At 50.4% G+C, this 25105-nt stretch overlaps 1 protein-coding gene across 1 annotated transcript in view; it reads right to left on the reverse strand.

Annotated features, from left to right (window-relative positions):
• Cacng5 (calcium voltage-gated channel auxiliary subunit gamma 5) overlaps window positions 1-15007 on the reverse strand; it is a 48271-nt gene extending 33264 nt beyond the window's left edge. The window contains exon 1 of the mRNA XM_006970475.4: window positions 14890-15007. The gene's annotated coding sequence lies outside the window, so the exon portion shown is untranslated. The remainder of the gene's footprint in view (window positions 1-14889) is intronic.
• Between the last annotated feature and the right edge of the window lie 10098 nt (window positions 15008-25105).

Genomic DNA, 25105 nt, shown 5'->3' on the forward strand with positions numbered 1-25105 from the left:
ATTAATAAGTAAGGTTGATCTGCAGCTGCCAGTATCACCATCAAAGTCATAGGAGAACCACAGCGAGATACCATGACACACAGGTGTGGCTAAAGTTAAAAAGACTGGCAACATTAAGTGTTGGTGAAGACCTGGAACAACTAGGGGTTGTTGCACATTGCAGGAGAGAATGGTGAACAGTCTGACTATTCCAGAAACCAGTTTGCCAGCTTCTTTGCCATACAACTAACCAGTTCCATGTTTGGATGGGACTCTGGGAGAAATATACAGCCTCACGAAACTCGTCCTGAGTGCAGGTTAATTCAAAGGATTCCTAATTATCACCAGTATAAATATCCCTTCCTGGTAAATGGAAAACCAACTGAAAAATCTAAAAAGTGGGTGTGATGGCACCGTCCTGGACTTGAGAAGCGCAGAGGCAGAGGAAGGAGAATTGTTGTGAGTTCAAGGTCAGCATGGTCTAAATAGCAAGTTACGGGCCAGCCAGGGAAGGGCTACATAGTGAGACCCTATCTAAAAAACAAAGCATTATGCTAAATTAGAATTGAGACCCAAAGGACCACATACGGTCTGATTCCCCTTTACATGACATTGAAGAAGAAAGCTGGTGAGTGGCTCAGGGGCAGAGAGATTACTAGTGGGCAGCCAGCCCTTTGCAGGGCACAGGAGAACTCTGTCTCCTCACCGACTGTACATGAGTAATTGGAAACTTGTGTTATGCACAGACTACATCTTCTTTACATGATCCATTAGCTTCCCAAAGAGGCGTTTACAGGCCAGAGACAACCAGCTCCCAAAGGGTTTGGTCAAACTCGCCTTAAAGCCTCATGGGTTGGGGGAGGCGAGGGGCTCAGTTGGTAAAGCAACAGGGCTGTGACTGTTCCCAGAATCCACCCCAGAAAGCCAGGCATTATGGTGCAAGCTCAGAATTCTAGACAAGGGGATCCCTGGGGCTCACTGACCAGCCAGCCAGGGAATTCCAGGCCTGTGGGACACCCTGTCTCGAAAAACAAAGTGGATTGTACCTGGGACACATCATCACAAGATTAACTCCTGGCCTCCACACATATGCACACACATGCGTGCTCATGCATGTGTGCATGCACACACACACACACACACACACACACACACACACACATTCACATACACCCTTTTCACGGGCCTATTTTTGCATGTGGCTGCATTTGAATTCCTCTCAGTTTCTCTAATGACTACAACCCATTCAGTTTCAGTTTCTTCCCACATTACTTTTAGAAAAATCACCCATTTTAATAAAAGTTCATGATATTCTCTTGTGTGTTAAAATTTTCCTACTGGTCCATATCTGCAACCCTAATCTCATTCCTAACATTTTTTCTTTTTTTGTAAATCTCTCTTGTCAATTTTCTAATATTACCACAGATTAGTTATTTTACTTAACCTTTGAATTTTATATTGACCACTGTTGTATGTTTGTATGATGGGTGTGTGTGGGAGAACATGTGTTACTATGTGAGTGTGTGTTTCTGTGGTCCATATCTGGATTCAATACACGCATACACATATCTACACTCACACCGGGGCCCTTCTTGATGTCGGTTTAAATGTCAGTTTCAAGGCTCTGAGTTTGAGTACACAGGCCGAGTCTTTCTCAGAAGTCACCTGTGTACTTGGGGAAGCTCTCGGGAGCGGGCAGCTGGACGGGCGGGCGATTCAGCTGAGCTTGCTCTGTGTCTGAGCTCGGTCGCCACTTCACATCCCGTTCTCTTCCTTAGGGGTGTTCCAGACTTCTCTGTCACCTCTGCCCTGCATTCTGGGATGGAGCAGGGGAAGGAAGGCTCTTCTATCTAGTCTTCTACATTTCCCAATGTGCTGCTAAGAGCACAAACGATTTCTCCAGTGGGGTGTGCACACACACAGATATGTATACATGTCTATATATGTGTGTACATGTATGCATATACACATGTGTATATACACATGTGTATTTATAGATGTGTGTATACATATATATATATTTATATGTTTGACTATATACATGTCTATACATGGGTGTGTGTATATGTGTATGTGTGTTGTAATTTAAAAATTAACAAATGTTGCCAGGTATGGTGGGACATACCTTTCATCCCAGCACTGCAGAGGCAGTGGGAGGCAGATCTCTATGAGTTCTAGGTCAGCTTGGTCTACAGAGCGAGTTCTAGGCCAGCCTGGATTACAGTGTGAGGCTGTCTCAAAAAGAAAAGAAAAATTAACAAATGTTTAATTTTTATTCATTTTAATTTAAAAGTTAACAAATGATGGGCTGGAGAGATGGCTCAGTGATTAAGAGCACTGGCTGTCTTCCAGAGCACCAGGGTTCAATTCCCAGCACCCACATGGCAACTCACAACTGTCTGTAACTCTAGTTCAGGGGGCCTGACACCCTCACACCAATGCACATAAAATAAAGTTAAATAAATTATTTTTAAAAAAATTAACAAATGATGACTTCCATATAAGGGAGCTCTCCATGGCCATGAATTCAAACAACCAGAACTTGGAAAAGTTTTTTAAACCACGTCTGCAGTGAACACGTATAGGCTCTTTAAGTCACTACTCAGTGAAGAATGCAGCAGGTACAGCGTTTGCTCTCTAAGAGCTGATGCCAGTGATGTGGAAAGGATTCTAAACATGCAGGAGGAGGGCATGGGCACCCTGAATCCACCACCATATAAGAGCTTGGGCACTCTGGGACTTGGGTATCTCTGGGGATCCTGGGAGTGCCCCCATAGTGAATGGCAGCTGGATATATACTGTAAACCTCACGGCCTCGGCTTCCAGGCCGACAGTGAGTGCCCCCCCCCTTTCCCTGGCACAGCTTCTCTCTCTCCTTCTTCCTGGGGCTCCAGCCGGCCTGCCCTGGGGCTTTGCTGTGTTCTACTTTCGTTTGCCCAGTTAACCGTGGCCCACATCCTCTGGAAGCAGAGTGCCCAGCTCTGGAGTTTATGGACAACTGACCTCAGATGCCCAGGCCACATGGAGACAGCACCCCTACCCCCACCTCAGCGTGGGCACAAGACCCAGAGAGCAGGGGTGGGGAGGATCTGCCAAGGAAACAGAGGAGGGCTGGCTGTAGGAGGGGAAGCCAGCAGCCAGCAGCCAGCAGCCAGCCGTGGGTCAGCTCTTGGGAGGGATCCCCCACATCGACCCCCAACCCCGCCCTGGCTGTCATCTTGTTTTCTCCCTTCTCCTGGCTTGTTTCTGACCAACTAACTCAGCTCTAGGCTACATTGGCCGAGAACTCTGCTGGGGCTCGCTTCCTCTAGGAATCGGTTTTTAAAGTTGTTGTTGCTGTTTTCTGGTCTCATTGCTGGGGGATTGAGCTCTGGGTCCTGTGCCTGCTAAGCAAGTGCTGGCCCGTTAACCACATCCCCAGCCCCATACAGGTGGTTGGGTTGAACTCTTTTATTTTATGTATGTAGGCATGTATGAATGTATGTATGTATGCATGTATGTATGTATGTATGTATATATGTATTTGAGACACGGTCTCATGTAGCCCAGGCAGCCTCAAACTGGATGTGTAGCTATAATGACCTTGGACTGGATCCCCCTTCCTCCACCTCTCAAGTCACTGACATTAGAGCTGTGTGCTATCATGTTCAGCTTTCTGCAGTGCTGAGGATCGAACCCAGGGCTTTGTGCTTGTCAGGCAAGTAAGTACTCGGCTGGCTGACTGACTAAGCTCCATCTTCAGCCTCATGTTTGAATTCTCATTTCTCTACTTTCACCACCATCTAAGCTGTGTCTCCTGACCGTCAGAGGCTTATACCCACAGGAGCCCAGAAGAGCCGTCAGTCACACGGGGACGGCAGAGCAGTGTTTGTTGATCGATGGCACTGACCTTTACTTTCGTCTTACCAAACACTTTTTGCATGTGTTACCTCCCTGGCTCCTTTGACCAAGCCTATAGAGATGACATTCATTATAAGTGATAGGATTCACATCATGAAGTATAAAACAGAAGCCAAGGGAGGCGCTCTGCTCTGGGAAGCTGGGGTAGGATTTGAACTTAGGGATACTCCTCCAAAGAGACAGGGGTTTTCCCAGGCAGAACACAGCCCTAGGAGGCCACTTAGGCGGTAAGTGTCATCCTCAGGTAGAGCTATGTGCACCCCAAGCAGAGAGGCGCCTAGCCGTCACCCCATGCTGGATCTTCCCTCTCCAGGGTGGGGAGAGGGTGGCACCAGGCAACGGCTGCCTCCTGGCATTCCCCACCCCGTCTCCCAGGCCAGCTCCATCTGGCCAGCTCATGGCCACTGCCTCCGCTTGCCTGTGCACAGCAGAGCTCCCTGGGCACCTCAGAAGATGAGTGGCTTCACCCTGCCCATAATGACAGGAGGGAGACATTCCTGTCCAGAGGGGAGAGAGAGAGAGCGGAGGAAATCAATATCGGAGAATGATGGGTCTGTTCTGTGCCTCCCTGCTCCAGGCCCTCCTCAGAGGCAGCCGATAAAATAATGCTAGTTTTGATATTAATTGATCTTGATGCTGGGGGAACCTGACAATGCCCCCTTAATAGCTAGCCGCCACCTGCGGGCACTGGGGTTGACAGTGAGCTCTCAATCAATGTGCACAAGTGCCCCGTCTGACTCTGTACCTTGCTTCTTCCTGACCCCACACTGGTGTCTAACTGCAGGGGTCTGAGGGTCGGGGAGGAGGCTCTCCAGGAGGGAAGCGGCACTACTAATGTAATTGTCAATCCAGCTCCCTGCCAGGTAGAAATTCCTCCCTGCCCCAGATTCAGATGCATTCATTTCATAGCTAAGCTGAAATCCAAGTGTTACAGACAGTATTATCAAGCCACTAACACTCCAGTCTGAACGTTCACAGCCTTCTCATGAGGAAAATCATAAAGCCTGGTTCAGGGACATGGCAAGGGGTGTATGAGGTGATTCACACTTACATCTGGCCCTCCCATCAGCTACTCTGGCCGGGGCCCTCCAGTTCCTAACTGGCTTACCATCTGGGTGCTCTGGCTAGAATTAGCCTCTTAGGATCTCTATTTCCTCCAGGAGGAACTCTTACTGGTGTTATGAGGTGGGATGATATGTTCTTGTGGAAGTTCCAGAACCAGGCAATATGGCATCATGAATAGGAGTTGGCATAGTTCCTGGCACAGGGTGGCTGTTCCCCCATCAAGCTTCTAGAATTTTTGGAAGTAGAAAGATGAAGGGAGAACACTGAGGCCTCTGAGGAAAACTTCAGAGAGGGCAAAGGAAGGTGCAGAGGCCACACAAAGGTCAGCCACCACCTCATACCTGGTGCTGAACCTGTGGATAGGTGCATGGGAAGGATGTCCGGACCAGCCCTGACCCTCAGAGAACTGATACCTCCAGCCTATGGCCCTGTCCTTCATGTCTGCAGGGGCCAATCAGTGTTCTTGGCACAGAGAAAGCAGGTGTGTAACACGAATCTTAAAAGGTCTTATAATAATAATAATAATAATAATAATAATAATAATAATAATAATAAAAAACCCGGAGCCAGATATCGGGGTTGAAAGTTAAAAGATCGAAGAAACTGAACAAGCCAGCCATGTTCTTACTGCTATGAAATCCTCAGCCTCAAGAGAGAGACTTCCTGTTTACTCACGCCTTGTATACCTTTCTGCGCCCTGCCATCTTCCTTTCTATGCTGGGATTAAAGGCTTGTGCCACCACGCCTGGCTCTGTTCCCAGTGTGGCCTTGAACTCATAGAGATCTGGATGGATCTCTGCCTCCCAAATGCTAGGATTAAAAGTGTATGCTACCACTTCCTGACCTCTATGTTTAATATAATAGCTGGCTTTGTCCTCCGATCCCCAGGCAAGCTTTATGGGAGTACACAATATATTACCACACTGGTGGGTTGAAAGGATTTGCCCAATGCAAGTTATTCCTAGGGCTATCCCCCAAGAAGCTACAAAAGCCATGAGTTGTCCATTTAAGTGCTTTGTCAGTTCTGGTCCTGGTTCCAGCCCTTCCTAACGGAGTGACCTTGAGTAGGACCGTCTATCTTACTTTCTGCATCTATACAGGGATGATAAAAATAGAACTCCTTTTGTGGAGTTGTGTGCAGGTGGATGGAATGAGTACAGAGCTGGGCCCAGCATAGAGACACCCCGGTTGGGCACTTTCTGATGATGACTACAGGCCTTTTACCAGCATGCATCTGCACTGGGGCCAGGTTGGACATCAGGTGACAGTCACATCTGCCAACAGCAGAATTCCTCCTGTTTGAAACACTCTTGTCCATTGAAGCTGAAAAGGGGCTCTAGCCATTGCCCCTCATAACCGTTGTTGTTTGGAAGGAGTCTTCTTAGAATTCAGGCCCTTGACCTTGACCTGGAACTCACAGTAATGGCCTGGCATGTGTGGCAAGAACAAGAATAGGACACAGAGACCCTTGTGCCTGGCTGCCATCCTGCAGGTAGCTAGGATCAGACAGTTGACCCTGGTGGGGAGGAGCCCGTGCCTATGAACCTGTCCTGAGTAGACCGAGGTCTAGGTAGTTCCCCTATCAAGTTCCCAGTCATCCTCTACTGTGACTGTGGGAACAACACCTGTCACCACCCAGATGCTATAGTCCATTGTTAAGGGAAGCTAGGACAAGAAATCAAACAGGAACCTGGAAGAATTCTTGTCACTGCTTCAAGCTGTCTGCAGCTGATGGATGGATGAGTGGTGTGGTCCATCAAATGGAAGGAATCTCTTGCATTGGTGAACTTGTTCAGAGGGTGAGAGTGCTTGCAATACAAGCATCCTTATCAAGCCTCCAACTCAAGTTCACATCCCCAGCACCCACATACAGAGCTATGTGTGGCCATGTGTGCCTGTAACTCCAGTGCTGTGAGGGGGCAGAACAGAAGGATCTCTGGGGTTTGCTGGCCTCTAGCTCAGCTCCAGGTTCGGTGAGACCCTGTTTCAAGGGAGCAAGGTAGAGTTGTAGAGCTGGACACCCAATGTCCTCCTCAGGCCTCCAACTGCGCATGGGTGTGCACACTGCACACATCTGTGCTCATACACCACACACACACACACACACACACACACACACACACACACACACACACGAGAAGGTGGCAGGTGGGTGTGTGTGTGGGGGGAGAAATCTCAATACATTTCAGCTGGGAAAGTGTGAAATGAAAGACATCAGCTACAACCTCACATCACACGTTTATATAAAGTGGCCTGAAGGTGAAGTCACGGGGACAGGAAACAAACTGGTGGTTGCTGGAATCCTAGAGAAATGGGGGCCACAAGGGAGGGTGATCACTGGGGTGCATCTCTGTTTTGGGTGATCATGTTCTAGGGAGCAAGGCCAGCTTCACCACTGATTACAAAATGTCATTGAATTAGACATTGAAGGTGGCAAAGGCTGGCCAAATGAAAATGTGAGGACCTGAGTTTGGCTCCCCAGAACCCATAGAAAAGCCAGGCAAGCATGGCGGCCACCTGTAAGTCCAGTGCTCAGGATGTGGAGACAGAGTTGGCAGGCTAGGCCAGTCCAGTTTGCAAGCTCTGGGTTCAGAGAGCCTGCCTCAGTGACGAAGGAGCAGAAGGGCTGAGGACGATACCTGAAGTCAACCTCAGGCCTCCGCATGTACCTCCTCCCACACATGTGAGCATAAATACACATACATCACACACACACACACACACACACACACACACACACACACACACACACACAAAGAGAGAGAGAGAGAGCACTAAAATGGTAGACTTGCTGTGTACAGCATAGCCATACTGCAACACTCCCTCCAGGAGAGAGGAGAGGCTCACAGGGAAGCTAAGAAAACTTAAAAGGCCCAGAAACTCATAAAAATGACTAAGCTTAGGGAACTGAAAAAGTTACAAGATGTACAAGGTGGATCCTCAAGGTGATAGCCGCAAACAATTGCGGGTCGGCGGGGACTGCACGGAGCTGTCTGTTAGGTGTGCAGCTTTCTGGAGTCATCTCTTACTCTGGGCCGGGCTTTTAGGAGATGCAGCCGCCTCCAATTCACCCACCCTCCTATAAGGAACTGCAGTAAACTCACTGGTTCACCGAGCTACACTGGGATGGAGTCAGTTCTTTGGTCTGATGTCTGCATCCTATTTTGGGAGAACAGACATCTGTCCACTCCTCCCAGCCAAAAGTTACACAGTGTACACACACACACACACATGCACACGCACACGCACATGTGCACGCATGCACACACAGACACAATTGAATGCATTTCTTTGAAAGGGCACCATTCATATTAATTTAGGGGTGCATACTACAAGTATGTGTATATAAGCAATGGAAAGAGGGCAGGAACTGGGGGAGGAGAGACTAGAAGCCATGTGTTCATCAAGGGGTGAGACCCAAGCATCCATTAATTGCCCCAACCCCTTCACATCATTGCTCATGCTGAGAACTCTGCCCCGATAGCCACATGGCCTGCAGCCCCGGGGAGCAGGAGGGCCAGGCCTCTTCCACATCAAGAGACCTATTGCCTCTGGGAGCAGCTGAGGACCAGACTCCAAAGATGGAACCTGTTTCAAAGTCCCTGGTCACCAAACTCTGGAGGCCCATGACTAGACTTGGGCACACAAATGTCTTGGGCATTGGCAGAGTCACAGTGTGTATGGGCTTCTATGACACAGGGGTGGTTACTACTTGGCAAGCAGTTTGGAAACACTGCTTGGTGCTCCTGGTCTCAAGGGACAGCACTGGAGGAAACTGGCTACTGCTATGCACCAAGGATGCCCCCAAGGCACATAAGCCCCCAGATAGGACCATCTTGGAGGGCTTCCTGGAGGAGGTGACACCTGGCTGAGTCACATGGTTTCCATCTGGAGGTTCATTTCAGATGAAAAGACAGTTTTACAAGAGTCCACCCCCAGTTTAGATGTTTTGGTTACGTTTTTTTTTTTTTTCTTTGACAAATTTCATTGATTCATGAAGCGTAGGAAACCAAGTTCAAGTTCTGGCTCCACCATTTGTTCAGCTGGGTGACTTGAGAGCAGTTAGTGGCTCTCTTGGTGCTTCGTTTCCTTGTTTATAAAATGTGGCCCAGGGGGATTTAGGAGAGTGCTCAGTTTGTAACGTTCTTGCCTTGTAAGGATGAGGACATGACTTCAGTTCCTGGAACCCACATAAAAAAGGCAGGGGTGGAAAGTAGACATGGGCAGATCTGAGGTTTGCTGGCCATCCAGCCTCGTCCATTAGTGAGCACTAGCCCAGTGAGACACCCTGTCTAAAAATAAAAATTAAAAAAAAAAATAAAGGCGGAAAGTCCCCGAGGAACAATACCTGAGAGAGTCCTCTGGCCTCCACATGTCTGTGTGCAACTGTACACATGCATCTGCACACACATGTGTATCTGCACACATATGCTCTCTGTCTCTGTCTGTCTGTCTCTGTCTCTCTCTGTCTACACACACACACACACACACACACACACACACACACACACACACACAGGGCTCATGGTAACAGCCTCACAAATTCATTTTCCAGTTGGACAAAGGTATCAGAGCACCAGCCTGGGGGAACCCAGAGGAGGAAACACACCATCATCATTACCGTTGTGCCCATTTCTCGGCAGATGGTGGCTCTGGGACCAGGCTCACCAACATAGTGGTTTATGAGGACACACTGGGGTCACTCTTTCCAGACACAAACTTCAGCCAAACTGGGTCTAGACACCACGAAGAGGGTGGGTGGAGCTCTGTGCCCACAGCACCAGGAGGATGAGCCTGGTACAGGCGTAGCAAGGATCTCTAGTCATGCAATAACTGCTTACCACTTCATTTCAGGATTAGAGGGGTGGAGGCTCAGAGAAGTCTAGTGACTTCTTCAAGGCACACAGAGCAGTTGAACTTCAGACCACATGCTGGTGAGTCCACTGCATGGGGGAGGGGCTCATGATTGACTGCCTGGGTTTTCATTCCCAAGGGATGGATGGTGTAGCCACTGACACGGCAGTACGGTGCATCACCAAAGGCTGAGCAGACAGGACGCTCACTAGACTTTGTACCCGGTGTTAGCTCCCAGGATACACCATTCCATACTCCCTCCCCTTAATGGAACTACTGGAGACCTGCGCTCCTACACAGCCTGTCCCTGGAAAGGACAATACAGACCAGAGGGCACAGGTAACTCTATAACCCAGGTTTTTCCACCAAAGTCAAGGATATTCCTCATGCCCATCTGTAACCCTCACTGCAGCCTGCAGGGAGGTGAATTCCTGGTACAAGGATCTCTCATTAGCTTGGGTGCCCCTCAAGCAGGCTGGCAGATGCCTCTCTTCCAGGCACCCTTCTACCTGTTTCCTCATCCAGGGATCCGTGGGCAGGGAAAAGCATCAATGGCTTCCTAGCGGTGACCTGGGAGGTTATTCGTGCGTAGCCACTATGAGCTGCTTCCCTCTTCCCAGTTCTGAACTATTTTTTCAGCTTCTATTTTTAAGAAGGACCCAGCTTCCCATATATACTGTTTGATCAATAAATAAGGGCCTACGGGGGACCCACTGAGACACTGACTTCTGCATGAGGCAAAAGAATCTAGGGGAGGGAGATGGTCTTATCGACTCTGCTCCACTGAGGAACATTGTACTTTTGAGTCTAGTCTCATTTGCAGGGGAGGTTAGGCCAGCATTAGCAGAGGGAGATGGCGAGCCAGGCTTGGAGAGACACTGGCTCACACAGTGTTGACTTCCTCTCACATCTCTGATTCTTGGGCTCACGTCCCTTAACCTCCTGGGATACAGGTCTTGACCTCCGCAGATAGCCCTGGCATGGTTTGGTTCAGTATTGCATGCAAAGTCAAAAGCAAGAGATTTGTCTAGGAGCAGGAGGTGCCACTTACCTCCTGGTTCCTGGCTGGTAGGTACATGGTGACAGGCATGGGGCACATGAGCACTAAGGATAAACACTGTTCACAGTGAGCACCGACATGTGGGGGTCACCGTCCTCAGAGAAAACATGAGCCCTGGGAGAAGTTTAGTGAGGGGCTAGAGCTGAGGGCTAGAGTGAACTCAAACTGCACAGCCCGGAAGTGTGCTTGGCAGGAGACAGGGGTGTGGGCTGCCCGTGCTCACAGTCCCGCTGCACCTTCTTCCAAGTTCCTCCACCCTTCTGGACTTCACTCTTCACAATCGAAAAACCGAGTAATGGAACAGCACTTGCCTCTGTCAACGTTAGCTAACTGTAGTCAAGATGGCTGGCCCTCGGCAGGCTGTGAGTGCTCAGAGCAAAAGCACAAAGTCCTGAGAGACAGAATTATCAGACTCCAGCCATCTGTCCCTAACCCCATTCACACATCCAACCCAACCACCCGCTCCTTAGCTCTTCCCTGACACTGCTGCTTGGCAGGTGGGTCCCCAGATTTCTGCACATCTTGCTCCCTCCCCCTTTCCCCTCTCTGATGAAATGTCACCTACTTAGGCAGGCCTTTCCTGAGTGGGGCCCCTTTTGAAAATGGCAGCCCTGCCCCATCCACCCTCTCCAGCCTCACTCTGCCTCGCCATAACTTTCGCCAGGAAGCTGGCTGCTTTTTGCTGCTTTCACATAATGCTGCTCCTCAGGGAAGGGGACTTTTTTTTTCTTCCTGGTTTATTCTTAGCTAGATCTCTAGTGATTCTCAACTGCAGGCTGCCTTGCTCCCTGGAGAATATCAGGCAATGTCTGCGGACAGCCAGGTGTGTAAGTGAGTGGGCGTTCCTGGTATCTAGTTGGTGGAGACTGAGAGCATCCTGCAATACAAGGTCAGCCTACCTGCCAACAAACATAAGACTACCCATCTCCCGAAGCCAAGGACACCACACCAAGGACAGTTAGCTCAGTGGTTAGCGCAAGCATCCTTGGTGCTCAGCAAGAGGTGCCCCTGTGGAGGAACAAAGACACACTGCCACCGTCAACATTGTGTATAAGAACAACAACAACAACAACAGAAAGAATGGTTGTCCCTTGGGCTGGCGTTGGAGCTCAGCTCAGTTGGTAATGTGCTTGCCTACCATGTATGAGGTCCTGAGCTTGGCCCCCAGCACGGCATAAACCAGGCATAGTGGTACATGGCTACAATCCCAGCATTTGAGAGCTAGAGATAGGATGAGGAGTTCGAAGTCATCCTCAGCTACATGGCTACAGGCCAGTCTGAGGTACATGAGACCTGGGGCTTTATTAGAAAACAAAATAAACAGAAAAAGGTGTCCATTGGGTATGCAGGGCCAGTATGATATATTAATGGTCCATTATGTCTCCTTTCTGGTTGCATCCCTGCCTTCTGGACACCGAGGATGGGCTGCAAACACCCACCTTTGGACTATCAGAAGCCAGGGCTGCCATGGTGGCAGGACATGGTGTCCAGAGTCAAGTGATGCTCATCTACCCCTCCCCAACGAGGTCGTCTCACGGGGACTCTCAGCAGGGACTTCCCCCAGTTCTCCAGCATGCCCCACATAGGTACACCCAGAACCCCACAAACCATTCAGGCTGACTCCAGTGGGATCCCTCTGTCCCTCCAGCCTCCATTAGCCCTGGAGCCGCACTGGGTGTGGGTGAACTACTCTGTTTCTGCTTCTTTCCAGAGAGGTGATGCAGTGGTGTGTGTGTGTGTGTGTGTGTGTGTGTGTGTGTGTGTGTGTGTGCGCGCGCGCGCGCGCGGCTTGTGAGTGTGTGTGTATGTGTATAAGGCACACAGGGTGAAAGCTCTTCTCTGGCGTCCTTCTTCTGCCCCCTAACTAACAATTTAAATGGCCAGAACCACAGCCTAGGCTCCAGATTCCAAGAGTGCTGCATAGCTGCCTCGCGGGAAGGGCTGGGGCCGTGTGCGGGAAGAGACATGCCGCACGGCTGGCTGATGCTTTGCTTTGGGGCTTCCTTGCCTCCCACAGAGCCCTGCAGCTCATCCCCAGTCCGTCAGCACCACCTACCCTGGCTGCCCCGGCAGGCGCCCACCTCCTGATCCCACAGAGAATCCCAGTTGAGGTCCAGCCATTCCCTGCCCACCACTTGCCACCTGCCTGCCCAGCCCTTTTTACTCCCAGGCTACTGGGTCTCTTCCTAGGGACCCTAAAGTTGGCAAAGCCCCATTTTTTTCTCTCCGGCACTCCCATCTCTTTCCCTTTCTGTTCTTCTCTCCTCATCCTCTTTTCTTTAAGGTCCTGAAAGTCTCTAAGCAAGTCATTGCTGTGAAGGTTTAGTAGCTGACATGGGATACAAGGCGGTGGACCAAAGGGCTGAATCTTTCACGATGGAGTATTAAACATCAGACAGCTATACTTGGGCAGAAATGGATATTTGGTGAGCAGGGGCTTTACTAGTGACTCTAAATCACATGCAGCTGTCCCCAATTCCCAGTTCGGCAACATGTAAGGCTGACATCAAACTCAGGATAAGGTGACAGACAGGCACATGGTAAAGGAGCAGCTGGCAATGACCCAGGAATCTGCAATGAATGGACCGAAGCCTGGGGAGGCCGTGATAGCTCCCCCTAGAGGCAGGGCTCCACAGTTGCAGCTTCTTTATCCTCACTTCTGTGGGAATCTAAACTCAATCTGAGCTCTCAAGCTGTGATATTCACACTGTACTCTCCCTCTGGGAAGACTAATGGGCATCCTCACTATGTGGTCACCCTCCTCAAGTCCAGCGTGTGAGGAAGCTGAGGCAGCCCCAGACATTTCTGTGAGTGGATACCGTCATTAGTGACCTTATTTTGTTCTCACGACTGACAGCCTGGCTTTACAAGAAGAGGAAGCGGAGCCCTCCAAGAGGTTCTGTGACTTACCCAATGCCACGCTGTCAGGGGGTGAGCAACTGGGTTTGGAGTCTGTGTTTTCCATCACAAACTAAGGCCAGTCTCTTCCAGCTGTATGTGAACCGTTCAGCTACCATGTCCCCAACCCCTCTCCCGGGTCACAAAACCCTGATGCCTCCAGCCTGGGAAGGGTTAGGATTTTTGCCTTCTGTGTGGCAAGAAGAAGGTGGGAATATGGAAAACCCAGACACAAAGCCGACAAAGGTGTTCAGGTTTCTGAACACCCTGGAAGCCAGCCTTGAGAGGGACTTCCTCTGCATCACACGGCTTCTCAGCCAGGCACTCAGTATGGTTTCTAATCCCTTTCAGCCCTAGGATTTGATTTCACTTTAGAAGACTTAACATGTTGCAGCTTCATCAATTGCCAAGCTAGAATTCCAGTAAAGAGAGCAAGTCATTAAAAGGGGGCACTTTGGAGTGGCTGAGGGGAAATGGGGGGTGCTCCTGGGCTTTGGTATTTCCTCATAGAAGGGATCCCCATGTCTTAAGCTCTTCCACCACAGGTCTTTATCAGCTCTCGGGCTTTTGGCAAAGCCCCTTCCAGCTACCAAGCCTCTCCAGACATCCTTCTGTCGCCTGGGGCAGGAAGCATGAGTGCAATATCTACAGATCAGATGTCCTAAGATAAACAGGTAGCTTGTGGATGGGTGAGACCCCTGGGAAGTGACTCCAATCACAGACCGCCAGCTTGGGGAGTTTGGCCCTCAGAGACTCGAGGCGCAGCGCTCAACAGGTGGCGGTGGGCTTTCCTTTTCTCCCTGCTCCCCGCAACCAGGTCATTTCTTCCAGTTCGACTCAAGTCTGATGGGAAAGTGTGGCTTTGGCTTTGGAGTGGGCGAATTGCTCCGAAGCGTCTGCAAAGAGGGGCCGTCATGATCCCCCAACCCCTGCACACACACACACACACACACACACACACACACACACACACACACACACACACACAGGCACGGGTGCACACCCCACCCTGCCCCTGGCTACTCAGTAACGAGGCCAGCCCGACGCAGTGGCGGTGGCACCACTGGAGATCGTCGCTTCCCGGACACCCGACAAGGAGAGAGCCTATCCCTCCGGCTCATCTTGGCTCTTACCTCGCGGCCACGACCCCAGACTCGCGTGGAAGGTCCCTGGCGGGCTGCGCGCGGTGGAAGGTACTGCGCTGCCTGCCGGGCGCCCGCCCCGTCCGGTCCGCCTGAGCCGCTCTGCGCCAGCGACCGTGGCGGTGGCAGCCGCTGAGCCCGGGACTCGAAGAGGGCGGGGTCTGGGGCGGGGCTTGGGCGGGGCCTGCCCGCCCTATGCTGTCAGTTGCGGGTGGGCTTTGATACTGAAGGATGCTGTTTTCCACTGAGGGGAGAACCTTTGGGGTGGGGAAGCACCCTCGTGGAGATTTTAGGTGAAGAGCTTGAGGGAGGGTGTCGTGGAACAGGGGAGGTTTTCTGGATCAAGAACACCTGCCTTGAGTCAGACCCACCTTCCCGTGCCAGCTGCTGCCACTGATGGTGAAGAGAACGCTCCAAGGCCAGGCAGCTGTTTGAGTCCGGAGGGCCAGGCACTAGTCAAAGCGCTTTTCAGGTCCTCAGTCATTTGACTCTCACAACAGTCCCATTTCATGGGTGCTAATGAGGAGACTTGGATCCAAGATGTGTGCCTGAAGGCAAGCTACACAACCAGATCTGCAGCTCACAGCTTCCTGGCTCTGATGTTAAGCACTTTCTCCTTCTCTAAATTGTTAAGTGGAATACAGGGCTTCCATGGTTACGCCTAGCACCGTCAAACTTAATTTCACAGGCTTATGGGGCCCTGGACAATTTGCAACTGGAGCCACGGCGTGGCGTGTGGTGAGGGGCTACCCAGCCAGGCTGGCTGGGAAAATGCAAGATTTCACTTTCTGTCTGGAACATCTGCCCCTCTCCATTTCTCTGCAATGGCAGCTGATATCTTTGTCCACACGTTTGTGAGCCTTGCATACAGTGGCATTTGCTGCAAGCTGGAAGAGTGCCCTGCAGGCATGGAGACTTGGCCAGCCCGCCAGGCCCCAGGGAGCTTCCAGCAGCAGCTCTGTCAAGTTCCTACAGGCGATGAAGTGGGTCAAGATGGGGAGGGTGCATGTGTGCGCGCGCGCGCGCGCGCGCGCGCGCACATGTGTGTTTGTGTGGTTAGAGTCTCTTAGTGGGACCCTGTTTGGCTTGGCTGGCTGGCCAGCCAGCCCCAGAGACTCTCCCATTGCCATCTCCCTAATGTCAGAACTGCAAGTGTGTGCCACCATTTTACCAGCTCAGCTGTGTCCTTGGCCCAAACGTGTATAGGGAGTGGTCAGATGCTGAGTCATCAGCAGTAAACGCATTCACCACAGACCAGAAGCCCCACCTGCATGGAAGCCCTAGGTGGCTAAGGTCACCTGATTCAGATAGCATGGGTGGACATTGCCATATATGAACTGCACCACATACTAGTGATGCTCCCTCTGGTCTAAGGATTCGTTTCTCCTCTTCTCTGGGCCCTCCTCCCATCAGCGTGGCAATGATAAGTTGACTGGCAGTCTCCTTGAGTATACTGTGAGCTTAGGCAGGAGGCTTGGCACATAGCAGGTGCGAGGGAGGTGTTTGTTGAATGAATGACTGAAAGTTGGATAAATTTTCCAGAGACTAAAACTGCCAAGGAGACAATCACTAAACAAACTAAACTACAGGTGTTGTGGACCCACGCTAAGAAAAGACAAAGAAGATCTGAGTTGGAGGCCAGCCTGGTCTACAGAGTGAGTGTCAGGACAGCCAGGGCTACATGGTGAGAGCAGGCTGACCTCAGACTCACAGAAATCTGCCTGCCTCTGGCCCTGAGCTGGGATTAAAGGCGAGTGTCACCATGCCCAACTTTTTCTTTTTCCTATGAAACTCTTTACAAAGGGCATTTCCAGGGATGCTCATGGCCTCCTTCCCAGTTCTTCTGCCCAAGGCAGTGTGCCCCAAGACTTAGCTGGTTGAGAGAGAAAGGATGTGGTTTTGCTGGAATGGAATCTTCAACCTGAGCCTGCCACCTAACTAGTTGTGTGACCTCAGACAAATTAGTTAACCTCTCTGAGCCTCACTTTGGTATAATCAGGGTATGGCTTGCACAGTTGAACAGCCTTCTCAGGAAGGCTGTTTGGTGTATTTACTGATAAGCTTTCCCACCTCATAATTCTTAATCTTTTTGGCTTTGAGGCTCTGACATTTTTTTGCACAGGCTCCCTCCTCCCTGTGCAGCCAGAGCTGGTGAGAATCTTGAACTCCCTGGGCCACTGGGATACTTCTGAGACCTGGTGGGTGAAGAGGCGTGACCCCTGACATGGCCCAGATGAAAGTTACTTCCGCAGGGCAGTGGTGGTGCAGGCCTTTAATCCCTGCACTTGGGAGGCAGAGCCAGGCCGATCTTTGTGAGTTCAAGGCCAGCCTGGTCTACAGAGTGAGATCCAGGAAAGGCGCACAGCTACACAGAGAAATCTTGTCTCTAAAAAAAAAAAAGTTACTTCCTAGTCCTGAGATCTGGACATGTAGGGATGAGGAGCATTTCAGAAGGGGCGGGGGGGGGGGGAGGGAGAGAGAGAGAGAGAGGGAGAGAGAGAGAGAGAGAGAGAGAGAGAGAGAGAGAGAGAGAGAGAGAGAGAGAGTTTGGAGCAGAGGGAGTGGCCAGTGTGGACCTAGGTCAGAGTGAGAGCAGACAATTCACTCAGGTTTGAAATGCAAATGAGCTAGGGTCCGGTGGGCGTGGCCAGCACAGAAGCAACAGCCTTAGACACAGACAGGGGTTGTGGAAAAGCCCTCTGATCCTCTCAGGAGTCTTGCCCTCAGCCTGGAGGACCCCTGAGCTGGGGCCGGAAAGGGAGGCAGCTCTAAGCAGGGTTTCCATCCCTAGCTAGAGCTCGGCAGGGCTGGCTGCAGATGAGGACAGGCCCTGAACGGCAGGAGAGGAAGCCTGCTCAGAGGCTGCCAATACGGCGGCTGGAAACGCTCATGTCGACATAATGGGAAAATGCTGTAGGTGTGAAAGCCAGCAGCTGTGCTTGGGGACTTGGGGACTCCGGGCCTGATGAATAATGGAGCAGATCTCCCTCCCTGGCTCTCTTTTTTCGATCCTTTCAATAATTCATGCATTCCCTGTTGGGCGAGGAGTTTCATGAAACACAAGCTTTCTCTGAATCGGCAGCTGAGTTGAGCTAGTCTGAGCTTCCACACATTAGGTCTTAATTAGGAACACCCTGCCACTCTCCACACCTGCATGTCAGCTTTGCCCAGTGAGCTCTGCGTACATGTGGAAGGATATGTCCAGTTGTGTCTGGGGATGGGGAATGCCTTCTTGACAGCCTCCTCCTGACCCTGGGGACGGGGAGATGGTGACAGGTGTCACTTTCAAGTGTCTGCTCTGTCAGCCGATTCTCTCTGCTTTGGGGATCATGGAGACAGGAGACATGCTGTCTTCTGTCTCCTGAGTTCCTGTATGTGATAACGAGCAGCTGAACTTCCTGGATAACTTTTGATAGACACACGCCATGGGCAAGAACAGGCAAGCAGGCTGTTACCTCCACAGAGTGTGTGCTGGTGCCCCCCCCCCCCCCCCGTCTTGCCTTGTGGGCTGATTACTACACAGTGAGCACCGGGGAGCTGGGCTGGGAACCCAAACTTTAGGTCACAGGGGTGGTCCCCACAGATGTGAACCTGTCAGTGATGGACAGGTGGCGGCACCCTTTCGGTATCAAGGACAAAGGAAGTCAGTGCTTCTCTGCAGATGCAGGCCAGGTTTGTAGAACTGTGACTTGAGGACACATGTCTATCTATGTCTTTGGAGATGAGGGGAAGGAAGATGGCCTGGGGGAGGTGAGAACAGCAGAGCAGGCAGGGGCTGAGTACAATGTCTACCCGTCCTCATGGAGGGCTGATGGCTAACCCTGTAATCCCTGTCATTACTCAAGACAATCACACCTAAGTGTGTTCTGTGTTAGCATAGCTGATTCTTAAAGCAAAGCTACCAGCTCAGACGTCATCATTGCCTGTGGGGAACTGGATGCTTAGCGAAGTAAATTTCCCCAGAGGCAGCCAGATTCCAATGCCCAAAGGAAAATGGCAAGTTCAGGCTCTGTTTATCTAGGTATCACCCATGCTGAAGGAGAGAGCAAAATCCAGAATCTTCAGGCTGCTCTCAGAGACAAGGCCCCGGGTCCCAAGAGCTGATCATAACAGGAGAGTCAGGGAGCTCTTCTGAGTCACACAGCTCAGACTGGGCAAGCAGGGACGGCTGGGGATGACAGGATGATTGGCCACAGGGCTGAAAGAAGAGTAGCTTCAAGAAGCCAAAGTCCAGGGCTGGTGATGTGGTCCGGTTGGTAGAGTGCTTGCCTGGCATGCACAGTCTCAGTTTGGTTTCTAGCACCATACAAATCAGGTACAATGGTGAAGATCAATAATCCAACCACTTAGGGAGTGGAGGCAGGAAGATTAGTTCAGGAGTTCAAGGTCATCCTTGGGCACATAGTAAATTTGAGGCCATCCTAAACTATAAGAGACTCATGAGGAAGGAGGAGGAGGAGGAGGAAGGGGGGAGGGGAGAGGCTGGCAGGTGGGGACCTGGAAGGTCAGGCTTTGTTATTTGCTCTCCAGCTCTTCCCCCCCCCCCTCTGTAAGTGGCTTCCTTTTTTTCCTGCACTTAACTTTGCTGGTCTGGGCATGGCACGTGCTCTACAGACACACTGGTATATTCTTCCTTGCCCCCTGTTCTTTCAGACCCAGCCACATCCCTCCATTTTTCCATCAGCCAGTCTGAGCTGTTTTCTATGCTCCCTCCCAGCCACCCACCCCTCACCTTCCCACAGCCCAGTAAGTGCCTTGCTGAGGCTCCAGGCCCAGCAGGAAAAGAAGCGATTTCCTTGCTTGCTTGGGAACACGCTCTCCCTTATTCTCCAGGCAGCATCCTGTGGAACCCGGGTGATGACATTGGTGCCCGCACTCCCACCTGGTGACTGCCGCAGCAGCTCTTGTTCCCAGCACGGCTGTTCTCCATGTTCTCAGGGCTGAGTTCCCTGCTTACTCAAAGGCCAGCTGTTCAGCTTCTGCTCTCCTGCGTCGTCCGTCCCCTTGGTAACTCGATGATTGCTTCTAAAGCAGTTTCAAGGTCAGGGGAGCCCATCCTCAAAATGAAGATGTCTCTCGATTTTGATCCCGGGGAAAGTTACAAGGAATAGTTTCGCATACAGGCCCTGGGTGGAGTCAAATACGCTGGGGGTGGGGTGGGGTGGGGGTGGAGGGGAGGAGGAAGAAAGAAACTTCAGCAGGAGGCTGGGAAGGAGCGCAGTCTCAGTCAGCACCTGGACAGCTCCTCGCCAGGCTAAGTTGCCAGGCAAACATGGACTTCTCTGCAGGGAATCATAAACTCCAAAGCAGTGGTTCTCTTAATGCTGTGATCCTTTAAAACAGTTCCTCATGTTGTGGTGACCCCCAACAATAAAATTATTTTTGTTGCTACTTCATAACTGTAATTTTGCTACTGTTAGAAATTGAAATGTAAACATCTGATATGGAAGATATCTGGTATGGGACCCCCAAGAGAGTTGCGACCCACAGGTTGAGGATCACTGTTCCAGATTGTTCCTTGTTCTCACCCTATAAAGCACCTCTGGTGACTCAAGCCTTGGGCCTGAGGGAGACACTTATCATCTGATAAGATAAAGACACTGATGGGTGGTGGTGGTGCACACCTTTAGTCCCAGCACTCAGGAGGCAGAGGCAGGCAGATCTCTGCGAGTTTGAGGCCAGCCTGGTCTACAGAGTGAGTTCCAGGACAGCCAAGGCTACACAGAGAAACCCTGTCTGGAAACTCCTCTCCCCAAAGTAAGATAAGGACACTGAGTTGGAGTGATGGCTTAGTCAGAAAAGTGCTTGGCATGCAAGTACAAGGGTTCGGATCTCCTGCACCCACTAAAGTGCTGGGTATGGTGGGGGTGCCTGTGATCCCAGCACTGGGGAGACAGGGGCATCTCTGGAGCTTTCTGCCAGCCACCAAGCCGAGCCTGGGAGCTCCAGGTTCAGTGAAAGGCCCTGTATCAAAAGCGGGGTGAGTCAATAGAAGACACCTGATATCAATCCCTGTTCTACACACACACACACACACACACACACACACACACACACACACACACACACACACACCTGCATACACAAGAACATGTATATGCCTATACACCCCCACACACACAGAGATAAATATATTATAGCTAGGCATTGTGGCACACACCTTTAGTCTCAGCACATGGGAGGCAGAGGCAGGTGGATCTCTGTGAGTTCTAGGCCAGCCTGATCTACAGAGCGAGTTCCAGGACAGTCAGGGCTGCACAGAGAAACCCTGTCTCGAGAAACAAAAGAAAACAGAAAAGACATCAGCGTGGACCCACACCTACCAGCCATAAAGGGTTAAACAGGCCTGGTAAGGGGTGTCTAGGGCCTTATAGAACAGGGCCTTGGAGAACATTCTGTAAGAACAGTGACTTCATGGTCACAAGCTCTGAAAGCTTGTCAAGGGCCCCAGGCTCCATGGAAGGGAAGGCAGCTCAGTTGAGCTCACCTACTCTGGGGTCCGACGAGTGGTCTTCTCTCACCAGTGTGCTGCACATGGCAGACCTCATCAACCAGGGAAGAGGCTGGATTCCCAAGGCAAAGGCAAGAACCCTGCCTCTCGAAGATGGCATGGGAGTGCAGAGAAAAGAGGGGCTAGAAAATAAGAGCATTTCCACTCATTTCAGAACAAAGAGAACCAGGCTAGGCTCATGTCACCTCCCCAATTACTGGGCTCTCAGGATGACAGGAAATAGGATCTTAAGCAGCCATTTCCTAGCTTTGAAGTTAATGAAAAAAGCTTTGAAATCAATGAGTGAAGGAGTTTGCTAGAAGACCAGCAGAGGGTCCGGATGAATCCTTTCTGGCCACAGCAGCCTTCTACCCCCAGGTGTGTTTAGGGGACCTGCCAGCAGCCTCCACTGCAGGCTGGGTCATGCCCCACCCCACCTATTTCATATATGGCACTTCAGCACGATATGGTTTATATTAATATCCTTAGATACCCCATGGATACTCTCCTACTTTGGTTTCTGTTGCTGTGGTAGGTACATGACCAAAACCAATTTGGGGAGAAAAGGGTTGACTTGGTTTACAGGTCATAGTCCATCACTGAGGGACACCAAGGCAGGAACCGAGGCAGAGATGTGGAGGAACGTGGTTTACTGGCTTACCCTTCATGGCTTTGTTCAGCTTGCTTTCTGAATTCAACCCAGGGCCATCTGCTCAGAGTGAGCAGTCACTGAGAAGTCAGCTGAGCACTCAGGCATCAACCTTTAATCAAGACAATGTCCCACAGACATATCCACAGGCCAGTCTGATGGAGGCAATTCCTCATTTGAAGTTCCCTTTTCCAGGTGATTCCAGTTTATGTCAAACTGATAAAAATTAGCACAGGCACTAAGTGACAGCTTCCTATATATATATATATTGAAGTTTTCTCTGGTCCTGCCCAGTCCCACGGACCCTGAAGCCACTTATAAAATAATCATTCAGAAGTTTATATTAATTAACTGCTCAGCCATTAGCTCAGGCCTACCACTGACTAGCTTTTACACTTAAACTCAGCCCATTTCTGTTAATCTATATGTTGCCACATGTTCCGTGGCTTTACCTGTGTGCTGTTACATGCTGCTCCCTGGATGGCAGACTGGCATCTGCTGACTCAGTCTTCCTCTTCCCAGAATTCTCCTCTCTGCTTATCCTGCCTGGCTACTGGCCAATCAGCTTTTTATTTATCAACCAATCAGAGCAACACATTCACAGCATACAGAACATCCAACAGCATTTTTTTAAAACTCACATCTGTCCTGGTTTGCATATTTAGTTACATCGTCACCTGCATGTGCCCTGGACTGGACAGTTAATTACATAGGGGCCCTATTGTTTCTTTCTAGTGGTGATGGGAGGAGGGGGAGGAACACCTTCCTGACCAGAGCTAGCATTCTGGTTCTGCTCTGCTCAGTTCTGCTCCCCGGGGAGTCTGGAGACAGGAGGGTGTGTAGCGGTTGAGGAAGGGCGCAATAACTTTCCCAGTCACAGGAATGACACAGGGTATCCAGGATGGAACGATCCACCTAGCTCAAGAAACTCTTTACGCTGCACTTTTTCAGTCTAATAAAATTTCCAACATCTCCTCTCTGGCCTTTAATCTTTTTTTTCCACCCTTGCTTTATTATTTCGAGTTCTGTTTTGTTTAGCTCTAAATTGTCTTTGCCATAGCTATAGTATTCTGGGCAATGTTCCCTGGGTAAGGATGTCTGGAGAAACCACACAGGGATTAGAGAGGGAGATAAAGTACTTTGTGCTCAAGGGTGGGGGCCAGGGTTCAGATACCCAGCAGTCACATAAAACCTGGCCAGGTGTATCAGATGTCTGCAGTCCTAGTAATCCAGAGGTGGGGACGGGCCAGACTGGCTAGCGAAATAAACCAAATTAGTGTACTCTAGGTTCAGTGAGACCTACTGTAGAGACCTGGCCTCTACAAATAAAGTAGAGAACAATTGGGGACATTATCTGAGGTCAACTTTTGGCCTCCATATACATTAGCACTGTGTACTTGTGTATTGTGATGTGTACTTGTTCCTGCAAACAGATGTGCTCTCACCCTTGGGCACATCACACACACATACACATTTTTAAAAACAAGGAAACTGCCCAAGAAGCCACTTCCTCATACTGAAGACGCCGTCAGGAGCTCTTCTAAATTAACCCGCAATCTCTGGACCTGGCCCCAAACTAGAAAGCTTTCATGGACCAAGATTGGGCCATGGAAGTCTTCACTGGGATCTCAGGTCACAGACTCTCACCTAACCCTCCTTAGGCAAAGCAAGTGGAATACTTAGGATGGGTTTACTCCAGTGAATGTGTATCTCCCGAGGTTCTGGAGGACTCTGGGAACACTTAGTTAACCCATATCAACCTTGAATTGCTCAGGATTCTATGAGCAAGGATGTGCAGAGGAATGGCTAGCTTGTAGCCATGGATGTCCAATGAGCTGGGCATGGTTATAGTTATCCTGTGTGCCCCTGCCCTTCTCACTGGCATGTCTCTGTGCCCTCCTCAGTGGTGGGGTGTGCTGAGCTGTTGTTCAAATAATCTTTTTGTACACTGTGAAGATGTGTCACTCTGATTGGTTTAATAAAAAAGCTGAACAGCTGAATGGCCAATAGCTAGGCAGTATTTCCAGGTAGAGAGGATGCTGGGAAGAAGAAGAGAGAAGCCAGGAGACACAGAGGAAGCAGGATAGGCAGTGCAGAGTAAAGGTAACTGAACCATGTAAAAGAACATGTAGTAAAAGATATGGGTTAATTTAAATTATAAGAGCTAGATAGAAACAAGCCTAAGCTATCGGCTGAGCTTCTATAATTAATAATAAGTCTCCATGTCATGATTTGGTAGCAGGATGGTAGGACAGAAAGACTTGCTACACTGAGCTGGTCATATTTTGTACTAAGCAGCCTGTTCGTCTCAGCCACAGGTGAATGGATCTGAAGTGGGAACCTGACATAGACAATATTCATGGCCCTTTGGTGCACAGTGATGTGGCTCCATCCAAAAGCTTACTGGGCCACCTTTCTGTTTCTTTGGAATGGTCTATGGATGAAGAAGCTGAAAGAATGGCCAAAGGCTGAGGAGAGGAAAGGGGATGGTGTAGTTGGTTAAAGCCTTGGAGAGAGAGGGAGAGAGAGAGAGAGAGAGAGAGAGAGAGAGAGAGAGAGAGAGAGAGAGATGCCAAGGAAGATAAAATGTACATAGGTTCCATATCTTCTCTCCCCCCCCACCTCTCTCTCTCTCTCTCTCTCTCTCTCTCTCTCTCTCTCTCTCTCTCTCTCTCTGTGTGTGTGTGTGTGTGTGTGTGTGTGTGTGTGTGTGTGTGTGTACAGGGGCACATGCATGTATGTGCCCATATTTGTGGAGGTCAGGGTCAACATTGGATAGGTTCCTCTACTGCTTACCACCTTATTTTTGAGACAGGGTCTCTCACTGAATCCGGAGCTCACGTATTCTGTTAGACTGGCTGGCCAGAAAGCACCAGGGATCTTCCTATCTTGTCTCCCTGGAGCTGAGACTGTAGGCATGTACCATCACTCCAGCTGTTTCCATGTGTGCCGGGCCCTGACTTCAGGTCCTCATGCTTACATATCAAACACTCCACTAAGCCACCTCTCCGGGCCTGGGTGTCTTCCTTCCTTCCTTCCTTCCTTCCTTCCTTTCTTTCTTTCTTTCT

Source organism: Peromyscus maniculatus, chromosome 8 (genome assembly GCF_049852395.1).
Source record: "Peromyscus maniculatus bairdii isolate BWxNUB_F1_BW_parent chromosome 8, HU_Pman_BW_mat_3.1, whole genome shotgun sequence".
NCBI classification, from domain to species: Eukaryota; Metazoa; Chordata; class Mammalia; order Rodentia; family Cricetidae; genus Peromyscus; species Peromyscus maniculatus.